This window comes from Sylvia atricapilla, chromosome 6 (assembly GCF_009819655.1).
Source record: "Sylvia atricapilla isolate bSylAtr1 chromosome 6, bSylAtr1.pri, whole genome shotgun sequence".
Classification (NCBI taxonomy): domain Eukaryota; kingdom Metazoa; phylum Chordata; class Aves; order Passeriformes; family Sylviidae; genus Sylvia; species Sylvia atricapilla.
The window spans coordinates 59,396,664-59,418,676 of NC_089145.1; the positions used below are offsets into that span (position 1 = coordinate 59,396,664).

Here is a 22,013-nt window from a genome sequence, read left to right on the forward strand (position 1 = left end):
TTGCTCTGTATCCCTTCCAGTGCTGCATCCAAGTCATTGATGAAGATATTGAGGAGCACAGGGCTGAGGATGGAGCCCCCATGGAACCCCATTAGTGGCAGGTCCCCACTCTGATGTCACCCCATTCACTGTCACCCTCTGAGCCAGTTGCTCACCCATCCCATGATGTGTTTACCCAGCTGTGAGCAGGACATCTTGTCCTAAAGCATCCTGTGAAAGGCAGAATCAAAAGCTTTTTAATTTGAAATCCAAAAGAATTACATCAGCTGGCTTCCTCTGATCAGCTCAGAGGGTTACCTTGTCATAAAAGGAAATCAGGTTTGCTAAGCAGGACTTTCCCTTCCCAAGGCTGTGCTGGCTGTGACCAGTGACCACATTGTCTTTCAGGTGTTTTCCAATGGTTCCCAGAAGGATTTCCATAACTTTGCCAGGCACTGAAGTGAGACTGTCAGGACTGTTTTTTACAGGGTCTTTCTCCTTGCCCTCCAAAATCAGGACATTTGCCAGATTCCAGGCAGCTGGCACCTCTCCAGGTTCCAAGACTGCTCAAAAATCATTGAGTGAGGTTTTGTGATGACATCAGCCGGCTCTTTGAGGATTCTCACATGAATCCCATCAGGCTCCATAGTTTTTTGGGATCCAGCTAGAGCAGTAGATCCCACACAGTTTCAGTATGAATTGGGAGTTACCATTCTCACAGCCACAGTCCCTCAGCTCAGGGCACTGAGATCCCCTTAGTCTGTCATCTGTTTCAAAGACAGAGGCAAAGAATGTGTTAAACACCTTTGCTGTGTCCATGTCCCTGTTTGTGAGGTGGCCATCCTCATCCTGGAGCAGGCTGCTGTTATTTCTATGCTGCCTTTTGCCATTTGAAAAAACTCTTCACTGTCCCCTCTTGGGGGGTTTCCTCACCCAAGATTTCGGTGGTTTAAAGTCCTTGGCCCTCTAAAAGCCCCGAGTCGCATCGGTATAAAAAGCAGAGTCCTCAAGGTTTGTTTTCAGGTTTCTGCTGGTGTTTATTATTCGATATCTCGGAATTTTCTCTGCTCCCAGCCGAGGTCTGGACAGCAGCTGGGACACGAGGTGACTGCCTGCCCCAGGGGATGTTCCCTTACATTTATACAGATAACTACGTGTTGGTTATTTACTATTGTGTGCCAATGCCCAGTGCCCACACTAAAAGTGACATTTCTACTTTGACCCAATCCACTTTGTGCCATCACCACCCCAAAAGATGGAGGATGAGGAAGAAGGAGGAGTACATGAGGCACCACCCAAATTCCCCCATCTTGTCCCCTTTTACCTCTATTCTATAAACTCTAAAACTACTAAATTCTGTATCATCTACTGTACTAAACCACTGTTTTCACATCCCGGTGGTTTGCAATTCCCTTTGCAATATTGGAAGCTTTTCCCATGGATTAAAATCAAACCTGGTGTTTTCCTGGGCTCTGTGCCAAGGTCTCTGAGCCCCCTGGACCAGCTCCACACCCCCCTGTCCAGGGCTCAAATTCCCTTCCTTGGGTCCCAGGCCATCCAAGGGAATGTCCTGGACTCCAACAGTCCCCCGCAGTTCTGGCTTCAACTCCAGCTGAGCTTTGTCTGCATGGATTTTCTCCCTACAGTGGCAAGCAATATCTCTGTGTTCTTCCCATGTCACCTGACCTTGCTTCCCCTGGGCATACATCTTCTTTTTTTTGCCTTATTTTGAAGGCCAGATTCCTGTCCAGCTAAGCTGGATTTTTGCCTTCCCTCCTTGCCTTCTGACACTGCCTGCTCCTGTGCCCTTAGGAGGCAAGGCTTAAAAAGACCAGCACTTATGGACCCCAGCACCTGCAAAAACATTTTCCCAGGGAACTTGGTAATTCCCTCAGCAGCCTGAAGTCTGCTCTGCTCATTTTGAGGTTTTGCTGACACTTTTTCCTTCTGTCAGATGTTTTTCTCTGCTTTGTTTCAGCTAGAAACAAATAATTTTTTAAAAAAAATGTTAGACTGAAACTATATTGAAAACTTCTTAAGTGAAACAGATTACTTCTTTAGACTCAGAAAACATGAATTTATTTCAATTTTTTTCTTATTCGTTGGAAACTTCAGATGTTTGTTTTCTCACTCACCTGAAAAATGTTTTCTCCTAAGCTTTCATGATTGCGACACAGTAGAATTTCCTTCCTCTCCCACTCTTTTCCTGAACCGTGTGAACTAGGCATACCTCCATCCTGGGGCTTAGTGTGCCGCCTCTGAAAAGCCAAATTTGCATCCAATTACCATCCATATAATAGCTGTTAAACTCATGCCTGCACAGGGGCAGATCTTCAAGGAGCTAACAGACTTCCATCAGGTCTGCTTGGCTCTGCTTTCTCTCACCCTCACAGCATCTAGCCCCTTCACACATGTACATCCTATTCCCTCTAACCACTGACTCTTTCTTTTGGCTGCTCTAAATACACCAGGAGACAAACTCAGCTCATTGGCAGTGACATTTTCAAAACGGATGGAGGTGACGTTTTCAAAATGAATCCTTTTACGCTGAAGGTTTTGGGGCTGCAAAGCAATCTGTGTGTCAAGTGTACAGCTTTTGGATGGTGAACTGCTGCTGATCCTGACACCAAGCAGTGGCCTGCTGCTGGATATTTTGCCCATGACTTAGTCCATATCTGGAGACTGATTCAACCCACGGTGTGATGCCAATGTACATCACCCAGGGAGTGTTAGGGATTTCCCATGCAGATGCTTTCATTCAGCAGCAAAGCAAACACAGCTCAGTGTGTCCTCTTCCTGCAGGCAAGTCCCTGGTGTTGTAAGAACATTCATTATGGACACACCACCACAGATGGCTTTTCAACAAGAAAAAAAACCCAAGAAAAAGATTATCTCTGTAACTATTTTGTTCTGCTGGATTTACAGCTGGGCCCCTGAATGCTGTCAATGGGAATTGCATGTTCCTTGTAAGCACAGGGTAAAGGCAGGTCTGTGTACACTTATTAATAATTTTGCTAAATGACACATGGAGTATCATCTTCATCTCCAGTCCCAGAGGTTCTGAGTCCTGTCCCTGAGGACACCAAGAAAACAACTTGGGAGCAAGTTAAATAATTAAGCATCTAAGTGTTAATAATTAACAACTTCTAGTTGTTCCTAGAAGTAAGAACTGCAAAAGAGAGTGCAGGGGTGGTAGGGAAGAATCTCTCCCTGGGCAAATGGCTCATTTTCCTGATTTCAGGGGGTGGAGGAAGGTCGTGGCTGGTCCTCCAGCAGAGCTGAGGTGTGCAGGTGGATCAGTGAGGATGCTGCTGCTGGGCAGGGTGCTGGCAGTGCCACAAAGGGTCCTGCCCCTCAGTGTCCTATCCTTCCCACATACCTGCCTTTTGGTGCTGCAGGGAGATGGAGAGCTTTTAACCCAGGCTCTGTCCCAGCCAGAGGTGAAGGTGGATGCATGCTGCTGGGTGCCATCACAAAGAGGTTTTTTCAGAGTGAACTGAAAAGCAAGTATGCTCTAGTGACAGGACAGACTTTTTTAATCACATTTCAATCACTGCTTAGCCCAAAGGGCAGGGCTGTGGCACATGCTTCACTGAATTTACAGCTGGGCCCAGTTGCTCTTTGCTCCTGGTGGCAGCTGAGTCTTCATACAGGACCAGCCACTGGATGTAAGTGCTCCTGGCATCAAAGCCTGTGGTCAGGGCATGATACGTCCCCTCCAGTGCCTGGCATTCCAAGCCCTATTCCATTAGTTGTAGAGGAGCAGCCTCAGTAAACCACAGTAGGAAGTCAAAGACAAGATGTGTGAGATCAGTGAAATGTGCAGAGTATGGTCCCACTAAATCTCATCAGTCTGTCACTGGAATGTGGACATCCAGATTTCAGGGCATGATGCACCTACAGTGGATGTAAGCAGTCATGACCTTCAGAACCAAGTAAACTACAAAATGAGAGCAAGCCCTGCAAAGGCCCTCCTTTAAAGGGTTAAAACAGGGAGGCTCCCTGTGCTCTTACCCTCCAGTGAATGCAGGAGCTCACCTCCCCTGAACTGAGCCTCCAAGAGCCCTTCAGACAGGAAAGTGCAAGCCAGTGCAGTGATGGAGCTGCTTTGCATGGAATTTCATTTGAACTCTGGTTTGTTGGGTGTTTTTGGTTTTTTTTCTGTAATGAAGTAGAAGTTAGAAAAAGAGGCAATGGTGATACATGCAAATATCTGCAAGGCATCAAAGCTTCAGCAGGGAACCTGCTTAGCTCTGTGGTCCTGAAATGTATGGTTGTGACTTATGATTGATGTAAATTTTGCTGCAATAACTGACTGCCCTCCTGGATGCAAACTTAAGTGCCTTTGTCCCATCAACACCAGCTGGCTTTTATTTTTTTTTTTTGGCTCCTGCTCAGACAGGATCGAAATATTTCTGAAGATCTGTCCTTGAAAGTGAGAGCTCGATACGCCTGGCTGCCTTACAAGAAGTGTAGAAGGAAGAGGAAATTGAACTGCGTGTGTGTGGCATGAGCTGCATCAAGCTGCAGATAGGATGATTCTTCTCATCTGTGGTGCAGCAGCCACATCAGTGTCTCTCTTACAGCTAAATCTTTTCTTGCAGACCTGTAATCATATACCTAATGAAGTGGCTCCTGCATACACCCAGAGCATCTCCCTTTTGGTGACTAGGAACCTGCTGAGCCCTCTGTCTGTGCACAGCACCTCACAGGACTCCTGCACAATGCCAGACACGCTGCTGGCACAGTTTTGAGTCCCCAGAAGGGGCCTCTGCAAGAGCTGTGTGCTTCCAGCATCTGCCAACTGGGGCTGCAGGTGTCTGGAGAGAAACCCTCCCTTTGAGAAGGCAGGACAGAACTGGTGATCAACACCAGGAACAGGAAACACCAGGAACAGGAAACACCAGGAACAGGCTGATCAATACCAAAGGAATGAGGGAGAGGGAAAGAAATGCTTTTGCTAGCAAACAGCCAGTAATTTAAATTAGGAATTGCAATAACAGCCGCGAGTCTGACCAAATGTGATATTAGCCACTTAAAATACTCCCAGTACAAACACTCATAGACCCCAGCGGGAAAAATGAGGTACAGATAGTCAGTGATTTATGCTGCAGCATAGGAGGATTCAGTCTGCTCCTTCACACCACTGAGGACAATGAGAAAGTGAAACATAACTTGTCCTCCAAAACACCTTCTTGTACCAAGTGGCACAGGCAGGCAAAGGCCGGGTCTGCCTTCATCTCTGCTGTCCATCATGTGTGTGACCTGGGCAAAGCTACTGCCACCCCATCCAGCTCTGCTGCTCCTCACAGGCTCCATGTGCATCTTAGGGCACCACAAAGCAGCAGACACAAAACGTGGCTGTAGGACATGGAGTCACAGCCCACACAAGCCTCTGGTCTGCAGCTTCTCTGCCCCAGCTTTGGGCTGCAAACTCCCCGGGGCAGGGACTGCCTTTAAATAGGTGTTTGCAGAGGAGGTATTTCCTGGGGCTGCCTGGAGTGTATGTGCTGCCTGTCCTCTCCTCTGCAGAGCCATGAGGAACATGAACTGGTAAAACCATCAGCTACAGTGTTCAAGCAGCTGCAAACACACTCACTTTGATTTCTGCTGGGACTGACAAGGTTTGGGCTGTTGTCTGTGCACTGGGGCTCCCTTGTGTGCTTTAGGCTCTACTGAATTAGCAGACGTTCTCCAGTGGTGTGCAAGAAGGTAAGGTGAAAGGCTCTGAACACCAGTAACCAGAGCTGGGTGGAAATTCAGGAGGATTTCTTGCTGGCAGGGGCCCTGTGGTATGACGGGTTTCACCTTTGCTCAGCTTTGCTGGCAGAGGCACCCCATGCAAATGCTGTTCTCTAAGCTTTCACACACAGGACTTTCAAAGGGTTCGTGCTCTTCAGAAAAAAAATGTATAGGATCAGATTTTCCTATGCCCCCCCCAAGTAATTTTATTAATCACCGGGACAAATCTCAAATGTCTTTCAACATTGAGAAATTCCACTTAATCACAATCTGCCCTGCTGCGACCTTCTCGGCATCAGATGGAGAAAGAAATGATGCAGCGAGGACTTTAGTCACACTAGTGCTGCTTCAAGGCTGAGCTGGAGAATGGGACGTGAATCATCTTTGCCTTCTCTTTCTTTTAAGGGAAGTACAGAAGACAGCTGCTGCTCTGAGAGTAAAACACATAAAGCAGTGACAGGTCTTCCTGCTTCCTTTCCATCTCAGGTCCCTGTGTTTTCCTTCCCTGCACTTAGCTGTATCTACTGAAAATGCCCATCTCTCCTTCAAGCTACTCCTTGGAGATCTGTTTACCACATCTTAGCAAGTGCAGAGCCACCCAGAGCACTTGTCCAAAACCAGCTGGCAGAGGGGATTACAGGATATTTTCCAGACAATCCAGTTCCTCCTTACAGACAACTTTTCTGTGTGTGCAGAGGCAGAAGGGCAGTGGGATGTGGAGCTGGAAGATAAAAGACCAGCTCCTTGGAAAGGTGGAAGCATGGCAATGATAAGCATTGCATCAGCTCACTTTTGTGTTCCTGCCATCCTGTGGGAGTCCACTGGGCACATCTCCTGCCCAGGACGCACAGCAAGGGGCTGCCTACACGAGCAAAGGGAATGTCAAGGCCAGAGGTGCACAGCCCCAGGCTGGACAGCACAGCAGGGCAAAAAAAGGTGAGGATCAGAGGTCATGACAGATCTGTTCTGTGAAAAATGTTTTCTGTGGCCTCTGCTTTTGTCCCCTTGATCTGAGGCATGCAGAAAGAAGCACACCCTAGGACAGCAGACTGCCCCTTTCCAAAAACAGAATAACTGAGCAAAACTTGCTCCAAGGTACAAAGATCAGAAACCCATACTGCATAGAAGGGCAGAGAGAAGGGGGAAGCAGGTGGAATATTTTGCCCCTCTCTCATGCACTGGAAACGGCATAACCACAATTCCCCATGGGTGCAACCTCTTAGGAGAGGAACACATACCTTGCTAGAGGAATCCTGCAGTTCTAATCTAGATACACTTTGAACAAGACTTAGGTGACACTGAGACGAAGAGCTGGAGCTGAACTCTACCCTAACACTCCCCCCACCACTTCAGCCTGCTCCCGCCTGACGAAACACGAAGATCTTCTAGGGCAGGCTGCCCAGCACGTCAGCCGTGGCTCCCTGCCCGAGCACCCAGGAGCTGCAGCCCTTGCCCTGCAGCTGGCAGCCAGGCACACTGCTGGGCCTGCCTCTGCAGGCTGCCTGGAGAGCTGGAGCCAGCACAAGGCTTGGGCTCCGTGGCCAAGCAAAGCGTGTGACTCGTTGCAAGCAAAGCTGGGTCACGGTTTGCTGCAAAAAAGCCCCCAGTGCATTGCTGTGGAGAAATCCCAGCACGCTGCTTGGGCTGGCAGGGGTTGCCCTATTTCTGTTTGGGGTTTCCTGCTTGACATCAAGGTTCCTGTGCTGAGAGAAGCTGCATGCACGTGGTAAGTTGGGCAGGTTATGCTCTTGGGATCTTGGCGCATGAGGGGACGGTCTGCCCAGCACAGCCAAGGCACATCAGCTGCACTTTGTGCAAGGGAGACTCCAGGATTTCCAAACGCTCAGGCAGGAGACTGGACACAGCTGCTGTTTTGCTGGGGTTGCTCAATGTCAGCGCAGGGTTACTGGATTTGGCTCAGTGGATCTCATCCAGGGAAAAGGTCAGAGGAATCCTTCCCTGCAGATTGCCTGCCAAGGATGGACTGAGCCCCGGGTTGGATAGAGACTTGCAAATAACTCAGCAGCGTGGTTTGCACGTGGAATAGCTCGTCACGGATTTTGGCACAGCTTTCCTTGTTGTCAAAAATCTGCAGCCATCCAAACTCGGATGACATGGAAAGCTGGGAATTCTCCTGCCCCTAAACCTTTCTAGCAGCAGAATAAAGCCACCTCCCTGCACCACGGACCACCAGGAGAGTTACAGCTCTGGGAAGGACACCCACAGGGACACACTCCAGCCATGGAGTAATGCCAGTGCTGGAGACAGGCATCCATCCAGCCTGCAGGGTTACCTACAAGGAGACACAGCTTCCAGGATATGCTTTTGCTATTTCAATCCCAATGATTTCCCTTTCTCCCACTCCATTACCACCCTTGAGCAGCCAGCCATGTCCAGTCCTGGCTTCTGACAGCTGGCACTGTGATCACACGAGTTCCTGTGCAAAGCAGGTTTCTCAGCTGACTGAACTCTCGTGTGTTGTTTGATTAGATTTAACAACTTGGAGGTGATAAACCAGTCTGTTCCTTGAAGCTTTGCCACAGAAGCTGGCAGCCTCTACTGGCCCCCAGAGACTGCTCTGCAGGAAGGGGCTGCCAGAAGAGCAGGGAAGCCCCTGGCAGGAGATACTGCCACAACATCCTCAGCATCCAGGATGTGGTGACAGCTTCCAAGGTTACTCACGTCTGTCAGCCCCAGCACGTTTACCTGTCAGACACTGCAGCACCTGCACGTGTTCTCTGAGCACTTGCTCAATGTGAGAATCAAAGCTGTGCTTGGGGCCATCTGAGCTCATGTGATTATACTGAAAAACAGAGGCCTCATCCCCGGAGTTGAGCAAACCCATAATTAATGTCAAGGATGATCAACTTTGGGCACACACGGAGCCACTGAAAGGGCTGCTCACATTGCTCTCCGTGCTGCAATTGATTTTCCAGCCAGGCTGTTGCAAGCTGTGTCAGGGTTACATGAAGAAAACACTGGGTTACATAAAGAAAAGAGCTTGTTGAGCAACTGGCCGAGTTTGACACCTAATAAGGCCACTGCAATCAGCAGCCCAGAGGTCTTTCCAGTCTGGTGTGTTGTCTTCAGCCATGACCAGTGTTGGAAAGACTGGGATATAAATACCCTCACCATCACTTGAGCTCTTAGACAATTAGTAGCCCAGGCCTGTGCAGGGTGATGCTTCTGCCTGTATTGGTATCTGTCTTAACTACCCAACAGCAGGAGGACTAAGAGCAATATAATCCAGTCCCAGATGGGGTTTATGCTGCAGGGCCTCTACAGAAGGGCATTCTAAAGTGCCACAGGAATACAGCAACTATTTCATCCCAGCATCAGGAAAATATACTTTCTGTCCTGCAGTGGAAACAGGCACTTGGGCACGGATCCCAAAAGAGATTCCAAACCCTAAATCAGGATGCTGATAGGCTGTGAGAGGCTGTATCCAAAGCCAGCACGTGTGGCAAGCCTGTGCTCAGCAGCTCCATACCTCCTGCAGTATGTACAACTCACTGGTGGCTTCTCTCCTGGCTTGGAGGTGCCTGAACAGCCAGGGCTCTGTGTGGGTGCTGCCTCACACAGGGAGCTTGCAGTGGGCCTGTTGGGGAAGATGAATCAGGGAAACCTTATAAATATGATTGCTTAGCAAAGATTCTGAAAATATGTATCCTATAATCGAAATAGAAATGAAAGGTTTGAGTTGTAGGATACTGAGTCTTAGTTACTATATAACCTGAAAACAATGGTCTAGCTAGCTGAAGGAGAATCTCTTTGGATTGAGCAGAACCCTTTCTGCTGGCTCAGGGATCCAAAGGTCAATGCAGCAAAACAGAAAAGTCTAAAGAGTAGTTTTTAGAGTTTAAAATATAACACAGTATGGTAATATAGTAGTTCTTATAGGCTGTATGTAGATTCTATAGGATTTTGTGTCTTGTGTTTGTTGGTCACTGAAAATTAGAATATTCATCACAAAAGGAGATATAATGGATTGTAACAAGGACCTCGCTCTCTTAACTCTCTTACCTCTTAACTCTTACTCTTACCTCTCCTCTTAACTCTCACCCTTCCTCTTCCCCCTGCCCTTTGCTCTCTCTCCCTTCTCTCTCAGCTCTCTCCCTGCTGTTCTCTCTCCCTCTCTCTTTGGGACTCCCCTCCAGCCCAGGCTGGTGGCTGAAGGCCAGGCCCTTTTACCCACCACCCTTGTAATAAACCTACGTGTTCTAGAATATACAGGTCAGCAGAATTCCTTGTCCCAGCCATCCACAGATTTGCCTTCAGGGCGCACTCAAGGACTGCTGGATCCTTACTCCCTCCTGTCCAAGCCACCTAATCCCACACCCTTGCACTCTGTTCCTGACCTTGTGCCACTGTCCTGAATTTCTGGCATTAGGGAAGAAAAGGGGACAGCATGAGCCCCTCTCCTCACTCTCCCTCCTGATGGAGGTCAGGCCTGGTGTCCCCAGAGATGTGCCTGGCAGCCTTTCACTGCAGCACAAGACTCTTTCTCACGTGCATTCCCCAGCTGGAAGTTTATTGTGTTCACCTGGGACAGTGTTACCTTTGGCAGATTTCAGGAGGAAAAGAGGAAGGCTTTGAGAGCCAGAGCTGTTCACACCAGACCTGAGGAAACCAGCCAACTCAGGAGTCTGGATGTTGGGATAGGCAGGTCTTCCAGCAGAACCTGTGACTGGTGCCTCCAGCTAACCTCCCTGGCTAACCAGCTAACCTCCCTGGCTAACCAGCTAACCCAGCACAGAGCTGGTTTGGTTTTGGCCCCTTTTGGAGAGGTACAACACAGCACATGGCTTGCTGAGCCCCACCTTTGCAGGGTGAAGAGCTGATGACCCTGGTGTGCCTGGCTGCCACAGCACTCAGATCACAGCTGGCAGAGAGGATTGCAGCAGTTTTCCCCTAGTTCAGTTCAGGCTGAACCAGCCAGGGTGCCTTAATTTAAATTAACCCATGTAATTTTGCCCAAAGCAAGCAGAGGGAACTGCACTCTAATTACTTCATCTGAAGGGAATCAAACTCCAGTGGGAAGGGTGAGAGCTGAAAACCTCTTCCAGAGCTGGGTCTAGGAGAATAGAAGTGTCTGTGGCCCAAAGCATGCAGGAAAACCCTCCTAGAAATTCACCAAATTGCCAGGACAGGAAGGAGCAGTAAGTCTTCCTAGCAGCAGGCAGAGAGGGTTTTTCACCTAGAAGAAAGGAGAGGTGGAGTTTGTGCACTTTCCATACCAAAAGACAGAGGAGGGCCTTGGAGGCTTATCTTGGGAATGAGCAAGAGATGCCAGCAGGAGAACTTGTGAGCACAGGGCAGGTTGGAGGTAGGAGAGGGGCCCCCTCAGATGAGCAGTCAAGGTCAGGAGGACCCCAGGAAAATAGAAGTTGGCTATACTGGGAGATGGGGCTGCCACGAGGAACTTGCACAACCGAGTGTATGCTCTATTGAAATAGAGAAAATCTACAAAAGGAGAAGAGCCTGCTGGCTCTCAGTGCTTTAGCAGGGCAAACAGAGGCATCAGTTTTCAGGCAGACCCTGGGTCACCCAGCATCAGGGAGGAGAGGAGAGCAAAGCTGTCCCAGCACAAGGGTGTCTCTTCTGCTCCCTTACAAAGGCTCGCCTGGCAAACAGGCTCCAGGTAGGCAGGAGCTGAGCTCCAGGGCTGGCCCTGAGCCACAGGAGCCAAGCTGCCCTCAGCCTGCAGGGAAGAAGGCTGGAGAGGAGGAGGTGGGGCACTGCAAACAGTGCCAGGTGCTCGATGGAAATTCGATCACTTAAACCTGCTGTTCTTACCTTGGGGATTTCCATGTCCCTTCCACAAATGAAACGTTCCTTTTGCAAGCTTGTTTTGGTGGGGTTCCTGCCTCCACCCAGGCTGTATAAACAAAACCAGCACTGAAAGTAAAAGTACCTGCCGTGCAGTATCTGCAGGGCTGCCTTCACTCCTTTTGTTCACTATGGTGTGACAGCCACCCTCCGTTTCCTCAGTGACAAGCACAGCTCAACCTTTGCCATGTGAGCAGCACGTGGCTCCTCTCAGTGTCCCAAATCACCTGCTGACAGGTAAATGTCTTGGTGACTCAGCTCCTGTGACCTGTTGCTGCTCATCAAGGAGAGCTTCACCACCTCCACTCTATGGAAGCCAGCAAGGCAAGGGTTTGAGCTGGTCTTTTTTCTCTCTTTCATGGATGCTTTGTGTCACAGCTGGGCTGCCAGTGCCCTTCTTTATCCCATCTCCTTCGAATGCAGAGAGCTGCAGGATGGATTTGCCATGAACTCACTGTAAACGTGAACATAAGAACAGCAGATGGGAGGAGAAATACCAAAATACTGAAAGGGGAGAGGATCCCACTTTGAAGGACCAAAATCAGCTGCCAGTGTGGAATTGCCATGGGATAAACCTGGGAATTCTCCTGCCCCCAAACCTTTCTATCACTAGAATAAAGCCAGACAAAACTTGGTTTTGAATGTTGCTACATGACATTGCCCACAACAGCTATAGGAACTCAGGAAATGTTCCCAGTGAGGGTCAGGGCTGGGGCAGAAACACAGAAACTGGCTGAAACTGAGCATTGGGGAAAGGCAATTAATTGTCAGGCAGCCAAAACAGATCAGGGCAGAGAGGTCCAGCTGAAGACTTGGCCTGACAATGGCTATCATCACAGCAAAATGAAACCTGGGTCAAGCTGATGCAATTTCGAGCTGCATGTGGTTTATTTCATTGTAAATGGGTGTGCCACACAGATAATTTTTTTGTTTGTTTAGGGGTTGGGGTTTTATTGGGATTTTTTTGGGATTTTTTTGTTGTTTTTTTTTTTTTTTTCTTGGTTGTTTGTTCAGGGCTTTTTGTTTGGGTTTTGTTTTTTTGGGTTTTTTTGGTTTTTTTTTTTGGGTTTTTTGGATTTTACGTTTGTTTGATTGTTTAATTGTTTTTTTGCTTGCCTTTAGGTGTCTGGGTGTTTTTTTTTTCTCAGAAAGTGGAGGGCTTCCTGTGATCACTTGCAACAAAAAACTCCTGTTCCTGAGTTTGGAAGAAAAAGATTAGGGAGAAGGCAGGACTTTCTCATGGGCTTGTGAACAGCCAGAAGGATCATCTTTCTGTCCTCACTCTCTTTTTATTGCTGTGTGTGTGCCTGGCTGCTGCAGGAGCTGCTGCTGCAGCTCCCGTGGGACAGGAGAGCAGTGGAGCTGTGCCTGAGCCAGTGCCAAGCCACTCCTTTGGCCTGTGGTTTGCTGGGGAATCTCCCAGCCCAAAGAAAACACAAAGCACCTGATGGCTCTTATTAAAGAGTTTCTCACTTCCCTAAAGCAAGCAGTGTCCTCCACTGCTCTCAGACCAAGCTGGGACCAAACTGCCTGGCCAGGAGGAGGATGCTCCCAAGCCCACCACACTGAAGTGTGTCCAGGCAAGTGAGGGGAAAATCACTCACCTCTTAATAAGGCACATAAAGGTGCTTTATGTCATTTTCTGCTTCATATGAACTTTCCTATGGGTACTCTCGTCCACTTCCACAGTGAAATAAGTGGGAAACACTGTTGAGGTGTGAGTTCCATGGGGTGGGGAGCCTCAGAGGCTGACTGGAAGGTCAGTGACAATCAGCTGGTCCCATCCTAGCCCCATTTAACCCCCCTGTAGCACTCTACTCTCTGAAGCACTGCAGGAACAGAAGGTTTGGTCTGTGAGCTCAGACCTCTGCCCTTAGCCCAAGTATCTGTTGGGATCTCTCCTGCTCGTTTTCCTGGAGGAGGAAACACTTGGAAAGCATTTCCAACAAGCCTGCAGGACCTGGGTGGGAAACACACACATCTGTAAGTCAGATTGGTTATTTAGGGAAAAAGGATTAAAACCAACCCCATGAGAACTGCAGGACAGATGCTCTGTAGCCCTTATGTGGAAACAAGGCACATTCCTCCCATTCTTTTCAGCCAGCTTTGCCTTGCAGCTGAACACAGCAAGAGACCTTAGCAACATGACTTTTCCCTGGGCACATTTCCCCTCCTTGCCTTTTTTAAAAAAATCTTTTTTTTTTTTTTTTTTTTTTTTTTTTTTTTTTTTTTTTTTTTTTTTTTTTTTTTTTTCCCCTGGGCACATTTCCTCTCCTTTCCTTTTTTAAAATTTTTTTTGTTTGTTTGGTCTTTTGCCATTTTTGCCCTTTTTTTCCCCCTCTGATTGGTCGTATGTAGCAACAGCTGCTTTAGGAGGAGTCTTGCCATGGCCTCAACATCCACCGGTTCAGCTTACTCAGCTTCTCCTCGGGGGGATTTCTAGAGGAAGGCAATCAGCACTGTGGCTAAAGCAGCTTCCCTTCAGCAGTGAACAAATAATCCCTGACCTCCAGAGGAAGGGCAAATGCACTTTGCTAGAATGAGCCCTTTCATACAGCCCGTGGTAATGCCTGGTCCCTGTCCTGCTGAAAGCAGGGGGAGGAGAACCAATCCAGTCCGTGTGTTCCCAGCCCCTAATTCCCCAGATCCCTTAGCTCACTAATCAGGCTCGAGGGGTTTTGTGGGATTTAAAGGGATTTTCCTCTTTGTGAAAATTATATTTCTACTAAAGTTAAAAACGCTATTAAGTCCTGGTTGTCCAGAACCTCTTCTCCATTTACATGCTGAGTTTGTTTTCTCTTACTCCTTATCAGCTTTAAATCAAGAACATTTTTGCCCCAAAATTTCCACTTGTGTGGGTTTTACAATCTGCCTGTTCCCAGAGGCACTGTCTGTTTGCCCTGACAGAATAGTGGAGGATAAAAGGAGGATTCCTGCCTCATCCTGATGCCAGAAGGGTCTCTCGGGAGGTGAGTCTGCAGACTCTATCCTGAATGGAGCCAGGAGGAGTTCTCTCTCTTCTTGTTGCTCAGAGGGCACCGTGTGGCTGTGAGATGACAAAAGCCCTGCGTTTCAGGAAGAAGAAAAGCAGAAGGAAACTGTGCAAGGCTGGGGTTTCCCAGCCTGTGACACTGCCTTTGACCACGGCACTTTTGAATGGAGCAGAAGTCTGGGAGCAGGGAAACCAGGAGGGGGTTTTGGTACCTTTACTTCTGCTTGCTGAGATCTCAGCTGAGGCTGTGGCCATTGCCCCACCACAGGGAACCACTGGCCAGGCATGATCCTGTAAGCTGTGAGAGGCACAAAAAGCCCATAAAACCCATCTTCTGCCTCCTTGGCTTCTGGACCACTCCTCTCACCTGCAGGGATTTCTGCCACTGTTCTGCACTGTTGGAAATGAAGTTAGGTTTGAGCTACAGGTGGAAAGATGTCACTGCCCACCTGACCACAGGAGATAAAAGCATAGACCAGACCAGCTCCTTTTTATCAGAGGAAACACCATTATTCAGTGCTCAGCAGTGAAAGACAAAAAAAAAAAAAACAGAAGGAAACCACAGTGTCCAGCAGCTGCAAACAGCCTGATATCTCTGTGCTGAGCACACACACTCGGCTGGTCTGCAGGACAGCCACAGAAAATCTTCGGACAGAGGACTGCAAAAAAGCCGTGCACAGTGGTGAAAACTCGCACTGTGTTACAGGCTGTGGGATGGAGCCGGAGCTGGGGATGTTTTTGCCGGCGTGGGAATTCCCTGCAGGGAGGAGCTGGGTGTGGCACCGGCACAAACCGGCTTCTCTCAGGGTGGACCTGGTAAAAATGTGTGTGATATAGCTGGCTTTTCCCAAATGTTAACGTGGTTACTATAGGCAGAATTAAGCTGCATTGTATTTTATTAATAAGGGTTTAGAAGGGTAACGAACGGGTATTTTCTGATTATACCAGAGGGTTAAGACTGAGGTTGGGTTTTTTTGGGTTTTGTTTTGGTTTTGTTTTGGTTTTGTTTTTGTTTTGTTGTTTGGTTTGGTTTTTTGGTTTTTGTTGTTGTTTTTTGAGGGGGGCTGATTTTTTTGGTTTTGGGGGGGGGTTGTTTGTTTTGGGGGTTTTTTTTGGGGGGGGGGGGTGTTTTGGTTTTTTGTTTTTTCGGGGTTTTATTTTGTTCTGTTTTGTTTTGTGGTTTTATCTCTTCTTTGTAACGTCTAAACCACCAAGCCTGAAGTTATGGGAAGAGGGTGTCACCTTGTGACCCTTCATTAAAAAAAAAACCAACAACCTGTTAAGTTTCTGTTTTCTAGTTATGGGAGGGGGAGGTCACCTTGTGACCCTTCATTAAAAACCCAACAACCTGTTAACTTTCTGTTTTCTTATCCAAATGAAAAATAAACCAGAGAACCTCAGAAGAAAATTTACACCCGTGTAACTTGAACTGAGTGGAGCATCCACAAAATAAATCTATAAATACGATGATAAGATATTATTTCTAATAAATATTATATAAGATATTATTTATAATAAATAGTATAAATAATATTATTTATACTATTTCTTATAAATAATAAATCTATTAAATAAGGGGAATACTTAAAACTGATCAAAAGAAGAATGTTTGATTAGCATCTATTGAATGTTCAACACAGCTCTCCTTAAAGACAGAAGTCCTAAAAGGGGGAGCTGGGCTATGGGTGGACCTTGTGAAGCTCCCTTGGCTGAGAAGCTTTGCTTATTCTGTCTCCTAATTTGTCTATTTTCTTAGTTTTTTATTAAACTTATAAATTTTTTAAGAAGAGTGGAACTCATTTTTCACATGGAGGTGGGGGAAATTATTAAAATGTTTCTCCCAGGTCAGTAGGGGAGTAATTGACTGCTAAGTGTATGGAAGTTGAAAGGGGCAGGATTAGGACTAGCAGTGATTCAACAAATTTCAAGTCATCTTTATCTCAGTATTTTGTAACTTACTTCCAGCAGAAATTCTCATCATTTTTGTCTCAAAACAAAACAAAACAAAACAAAAAAAAAAAAAAAAAAAAAAAAAAAAAAGAGAACTGATACATGATATGCCTGTGACCTAGGCATGAAAATGTTTTTAATGATAACTGAAAATTGTTTATAGAAGTTGCTCAGTTTGCAGAGTCCACACCATAATCATGTTAAAATTGTCAAAATAATCATCGTTTATAATTAAGAAGAGAAAAGAAGGAAGGCTAGCAATATTTCTCACTGTCATCAGTGGCAGAAGGTCTTCAGAAACAAGCTGAGAAAAGAGGCTGTAGCTGCAGGGGAGTTAAGGAACCACCACGGCCTTATCCTGCTGCAGGGTGAGCACTCAGGGGCTGCTGGAGACACACCACCAAGGACATTTTCAGTGAAAATTCCAAAGCACAGATGCAGGAGAAACAAGCCAGGCAGGTTCTGCTGCAGCTATATTTAATGCTGCTCTGAGTCCTCTCGCACAGCCTGTGGCTGAAGGCTCTGGAGAGCACTGAAGAGCTTGGGTTGGCTTCCTTTTCAGCTCAGCTGTCCTCACATGACCCTGCTTACTGAGGACAATGCTGTTTTCTTTCCCAGCTCTAAAAAAAATCAAGAGATGTGCAAAACCGACTTTGCCCAAGCTTTGATCACAGTTTCTGTAAATACTGGTTGTGTCAAATGCCTATCTTTCAGCGTTGATGTACTTCAAGAGTTTTTGCTGTGTTTTATTTATTTCTTTTTCAACAGACCTGAAGGTAAATCCAAGCCAGAAGATTATGAAAGAGCAGAAAACAACACACTAAGGCAGCACAACTAACCTGTCTCAGCAGCTCCACACTATTTGTCAAGACCAGAGGGAGGGAGCTGGAGCCTTTCAGCAGCTGGAGCAGTTCCAGGCAGCAACCACAGCTCCTGAATGCAGCCCTTTCAAACACCCATTTTGCACAAACAGAAGGGAACACACAGCAGAAGGAGTTCCACGCTCTTTGTACGGCTGTGGATGGGGCAGAGCCGGCTGAAGGACCACCTGGAGGATTGCACTTCAGTGCTGGAGAGTGCCCTGAGCTAGCAACGGGAGGGATGCTGGCAAAAGGCAATTGTTTGTTCTCCTAGGAAACGATCCATCTGAAAATGTCTCAAATGCCAGCACAATAGAAGCGTAGCAACCCGCAGCATGTGGCACAAGCAAACCGAGGGGTGTGCTCTTTGCACTGTGACAGGGTGGTGAAGCAGCTGGGTCCTACCCCTCCCTGTTTCCTCAAGATCTTATCCCTCTCTGTTCTGCAAGACTGCAGCCCGTGCAAGTGTGATGAGGCAGAGCTGAGCCAGACTGGAGTTAATCCTGCAGCAAAGGGCTGAGCTCTGATGGGCTCCCTGAGCAGTGTCAGCAATCACAGGGCTGCCCAGTGGGGGACCAAGTGACAACTGAAGGCAGCTCCTTCTGACTCCATGGACCTGTGCCCTCACCTGCTCACACCAAGAGCTCCATGTCAGCACCTGAGCTCCAACTTTGCCCACTCTGCACTTGCAGCACTGTTGCCTCAAGTTTACCTGCTTTTCATTGTTTGCGTTTTGTTCTCATGCAGCTTCAAGTAAACGATGTGTATTTTTAGAAAATTATCTATTGTTTACATACTACTCCTCTGGGAGGAGAAAGATGATTGATGGTGATGTTCACCAACGAGGTCAAAGAGGTGGTGACCTGTGTAACCAATCTTGGCCTGTTTATAAAATTGTATATTATGTATATTATTACGTATATTATGTATAAAATTGTACATTATGGAGTCAGAGAAATAAAGTAGAGTTTTCCTGCTTGACCTCCTGCTGCCTGCTTCATCCTTTCGTGTCCCTAACAGTGACACAGCACATCTTGGTCTTTCCTGTGCTTTTAAAAGCTCCATGTTCCCAGCATGTGTCTATCACACATGTTGATTCTTGTCACAAAGCACAAGTGCTCATGTGCTGTTATGCTTTGTGCTTTGATGTGCCACCAAGTGGGAAAGCATCACACACTCGTTATTATCTGCATTTGAAATATAGACCGTAACATCCTCTTGCAAATATGTACTTCATCAACAGAAGTAGTTTCTCAGTCATCCCGCTGAACTCATTGGACATGCTTTTATTTCTCAATATGTCCAGCATCAGTGAGCAGAGAAATCCAATATATTCTCTTTTTCTCTACTAGTAACTAAATTCCCTTCTTGAAACTGACCTTTGCTATTTCATTCCTGTAATATAGACCACTTGTAATGCTATTTGTCATTAATTTGTTTTGTTATCTTCCTCTCTCTGACAACCTTGTTCTCTTTTCCTTACCTGCATACCAGGACATTCACATAATCTCGGTCTGTTTTATTTCTTCCTCCTCCAGATTTATTTTGCAGCCCATCTCTGTAACTCCTGACTTTGAACCTATGGACCATTAATACACTTTATACAGATGCACTTTGTCCCCTGATGAACTACCTACACAGGAGCCTGTGTCTGTTTCCTGCGTTGGAGTGAGAAAGGTGTAGGTGTCAGCGCAAAGTGCTCAAAGTAGGAAAAAAAGGTAAAAAAAATTATTTCCTGGTAAGTACCCTCGTCACCCAAAGGATAAAACTATTTTTGCATCTCCAAAGCCAATTCTACACTATTTAGTATTTACTTGTTTTGTTACTAGGTAAGAGAGGTTAGTAATGGAAACTTCTCTTGGAGATAGGAACGGGGAACATCATCACCTAATCTTCTAACAAGTATCAGCAAATATTTCATGTGTGCAGACACCCACCAGGTGAAGAAACTAGGAGCTACAGGCTGAAAAAAAAATCCACTGGAGATTGAGGTTTTGGGCAATTTGCCACTACCTTGTGGCAAGTCAGGCAGCCTTCCTGGTCATCACTGAAAAATCCTTCTTTCTCTCCCATCCTTTTGCTAACAGCTCTGACTCCAGCAATCCTCAGCCTTCTTCCTGTCACCTTCAGAGGCAGTGAGTAACTAAGCAAACCTGGTAGTCTGCTTCCAAGGTTCATCACATCCTTACATGAGAAACGTTTTTTGGTTGTTTTTTTTTTCTGTCAGCAGGCATTTCCAAATACTGTTAACTGAAACTAGGCTACCATTCAATGCAAATAGTTTTCTTCACAACGCCCTAAAGGTATGCAAGGCGACAAGTGGTTTAAGAGACAGAAAAGGAAAAGAAAGAAAGAAAGGCTGCCCATCCCACTTGTGCTAAAACCCAATGTAAGGCAGCTGCTGTCCCCACTGGCAGCCAACTTGCTGCAGGTTTTCTTGACACCTTGTTCAAAGTCCTGGCTTCCTAAATGACCTAAGAGTGCACTGCCTCTGCCCAGCCATCCACGCCAGCCTGCAGTTAGGTTTCATGAAGGAGGTTTCTATGGATTGTGAGAACGAATATCCCGTCTTTCCTTGACGAAAATACTTACTTACAAGAGAGAATTTTGGGTGTCACTCCTACCAGGTGTGCCAGCAGTTTATCCAGCCTCTCCTTGTGGATCCTGTGCTGCACTGCCCCCTGTGCTGGTACTGTTATTGCAGGACTGGTATCAAGGTTAAACCAATGCTCACACTGAGCTATCGTTCTGGCTGGGTTTTGTTTTGGTTTGTTTTGAACTTACACATGTTTTCCATATAAGGTTCCCTGGGTAGCCCTGGAAATTCCTGGGCTGGACAGTGGTTTCAGGAAGAGAGGAATGGAGAAGGAGCTGCTGTCACAGCACTGTCCCCAAAGAAACCTTCCTCAGAGGAGAAGGGAGTAGCCTCGATGCTGCCCAGGTGAAGGCTCGAGGCACCTGCTGACAAAGAGCAACACACAACTTTGACGAGCCATGTGTCATCATAATGGTTTAAGTCAAAGACTAGCCAAGGGGACAATGAGCTATGGAAACTCCTGTTCCTTTGGTGATGCAGGCTGTGGTTTCACAGCGGCTTAAAGCAGAGGTAATGCAATCCTATTTCCCTCTTCCCTTCTTTACACCTGCACTACAGCAAATGTGATCCCAGAGCAAGACGACTTAGGTCACTTATGCAACAGAGAACTAAGCCTAAAATCCCAACGTTTTCCATCAATTAGCAAAAGAGAATGGGTCTTTACAAATGCAAATAAGCACCGGTGCTTGCTGAAGGAAGAGCCAGAAAAAAAAAAAAAAAAAAAAAAAACCCGGGGAGATTGAGGGCACCTGCAACCATCACAGCAACATCAGACCAATGAGTGGTATCGCTATTCCTGCTCATGCCAATCCATGTTATTTTTCTCCATCAACTAGTAAATTTGACTCTCGAACTTGAGAGAGGGTTGCTTTCTACTCTAAGGAACCTCATAAAGGATTAAATTCCTTATGTTCACAGCTCTTTATGCCACTGGGTGTCACAAGAGTCAGTTTTCTGCAAGAGGAGACAAACACAATTTGTTGGCAAAAAAATTGAAGTCTTGGCTTGCGTATGCTAACCTGCACTGCATACTATGCTGCCAGAGGCTCAGAGAGAAGACTTCATTCCAGAGCTTCGTGGTCCAGTGAACGTATCAGCTAAGCCACAAAGGCAGGTAGGAGATGGCCATGAAGTACATCTGCAGTGCCAGGATGCTCAGCTACAGCTGGCAGGTTCTAAAAAGGACCAGGAGAAAAACACTACCCCAAAAACTGGAAGCACACGCTACTTGGAAGATGACTCAATCCTGCCAAGCAGTTAGCTTGATGTTGACTTAGAGATATGCTGGTTCTATTTATTCATCAGGTTTATAGTGAAGTACATTAGAGTTACCACATTAAACATTGCAGCACAGAATATTCATAGAAGATGGTGACATGGGTAAGACCATTACTACAAGAATAGAGGAGTATGCTAAGAAAATCTTAGTGAAGAGAAGCAAATACTGCAAATAACTGAGAGCTTTGTCAGTCACTTAAAAATGCAAGTTTATCTATACAGATTTACAACAGGGGACGGGTTAAAATGCTTTATGGGGTTTTCTAAAATATGAGAACCACAATAAAAAAAGTCCAGACTATTTTAAACAACTTTGCATAAGCATGTGATGATCTTTGCTTTAGTTTGGGCATGAGAGCTTCACTGTTCCAACAGATCCTGAACTACAGGATGTCTTGCATTGTTTCCAAGTACTTTGGGTTACAGCAAAACAACGGAACAGAACAAATTGTTACTAGCAAGAACTGGCTGGAACAAGCTGTGACAATTTTAAAATTTCCCATCTGAAAAGGCAAAACTTCACTGATTATAAAATGAAAAGCAATGCTCCTACTGTTACTACCCTGGTAGTGTAGCTTTTTTTCCTAGAAGGAAATATGAATATTGCTATGGATATGCTTCATAAAACTTGATCTCATGACCCTGCTGTTTTACAGAACTCAAAATAGCAAGCTTTGCTTCTGTGCCAGGAAAAAAAAAATGGGAAAGTTATGTACTTTTTTTTTTTCTTCAGATGCTAGAAAATGACATAGTTCTTTCATCTTACTTTCAACAATGCGTGCTGAAC

The 22,013-nt window shown here is 46.5% G+C and overlaps 1 long non-coding RNA gene across 1 annotated transcript; it reads right to left on the reverse strand.

Annotated features, from left to right (window-relative positions):
• Nucleotides 1-213: 213 nt before the first annotated feature.
• LOC136363246 (uncharacterized) lies at nucleotides 214-2,282 on the reverse strand. Its single transcript, XR_010743948.1, has 2 exons — nucleotides 2,115-2,282; nucleotides 214-746 (listed from the first exon to the last, which is right to left on the reverse strand). It is a non-coding gene; the product is annotated as an uncharacterized lncRNA (long non-coding RNA).
• Between the last annotated feature and the right edge of the window lie 19,731 nt (nucleotides 2,283-22,013).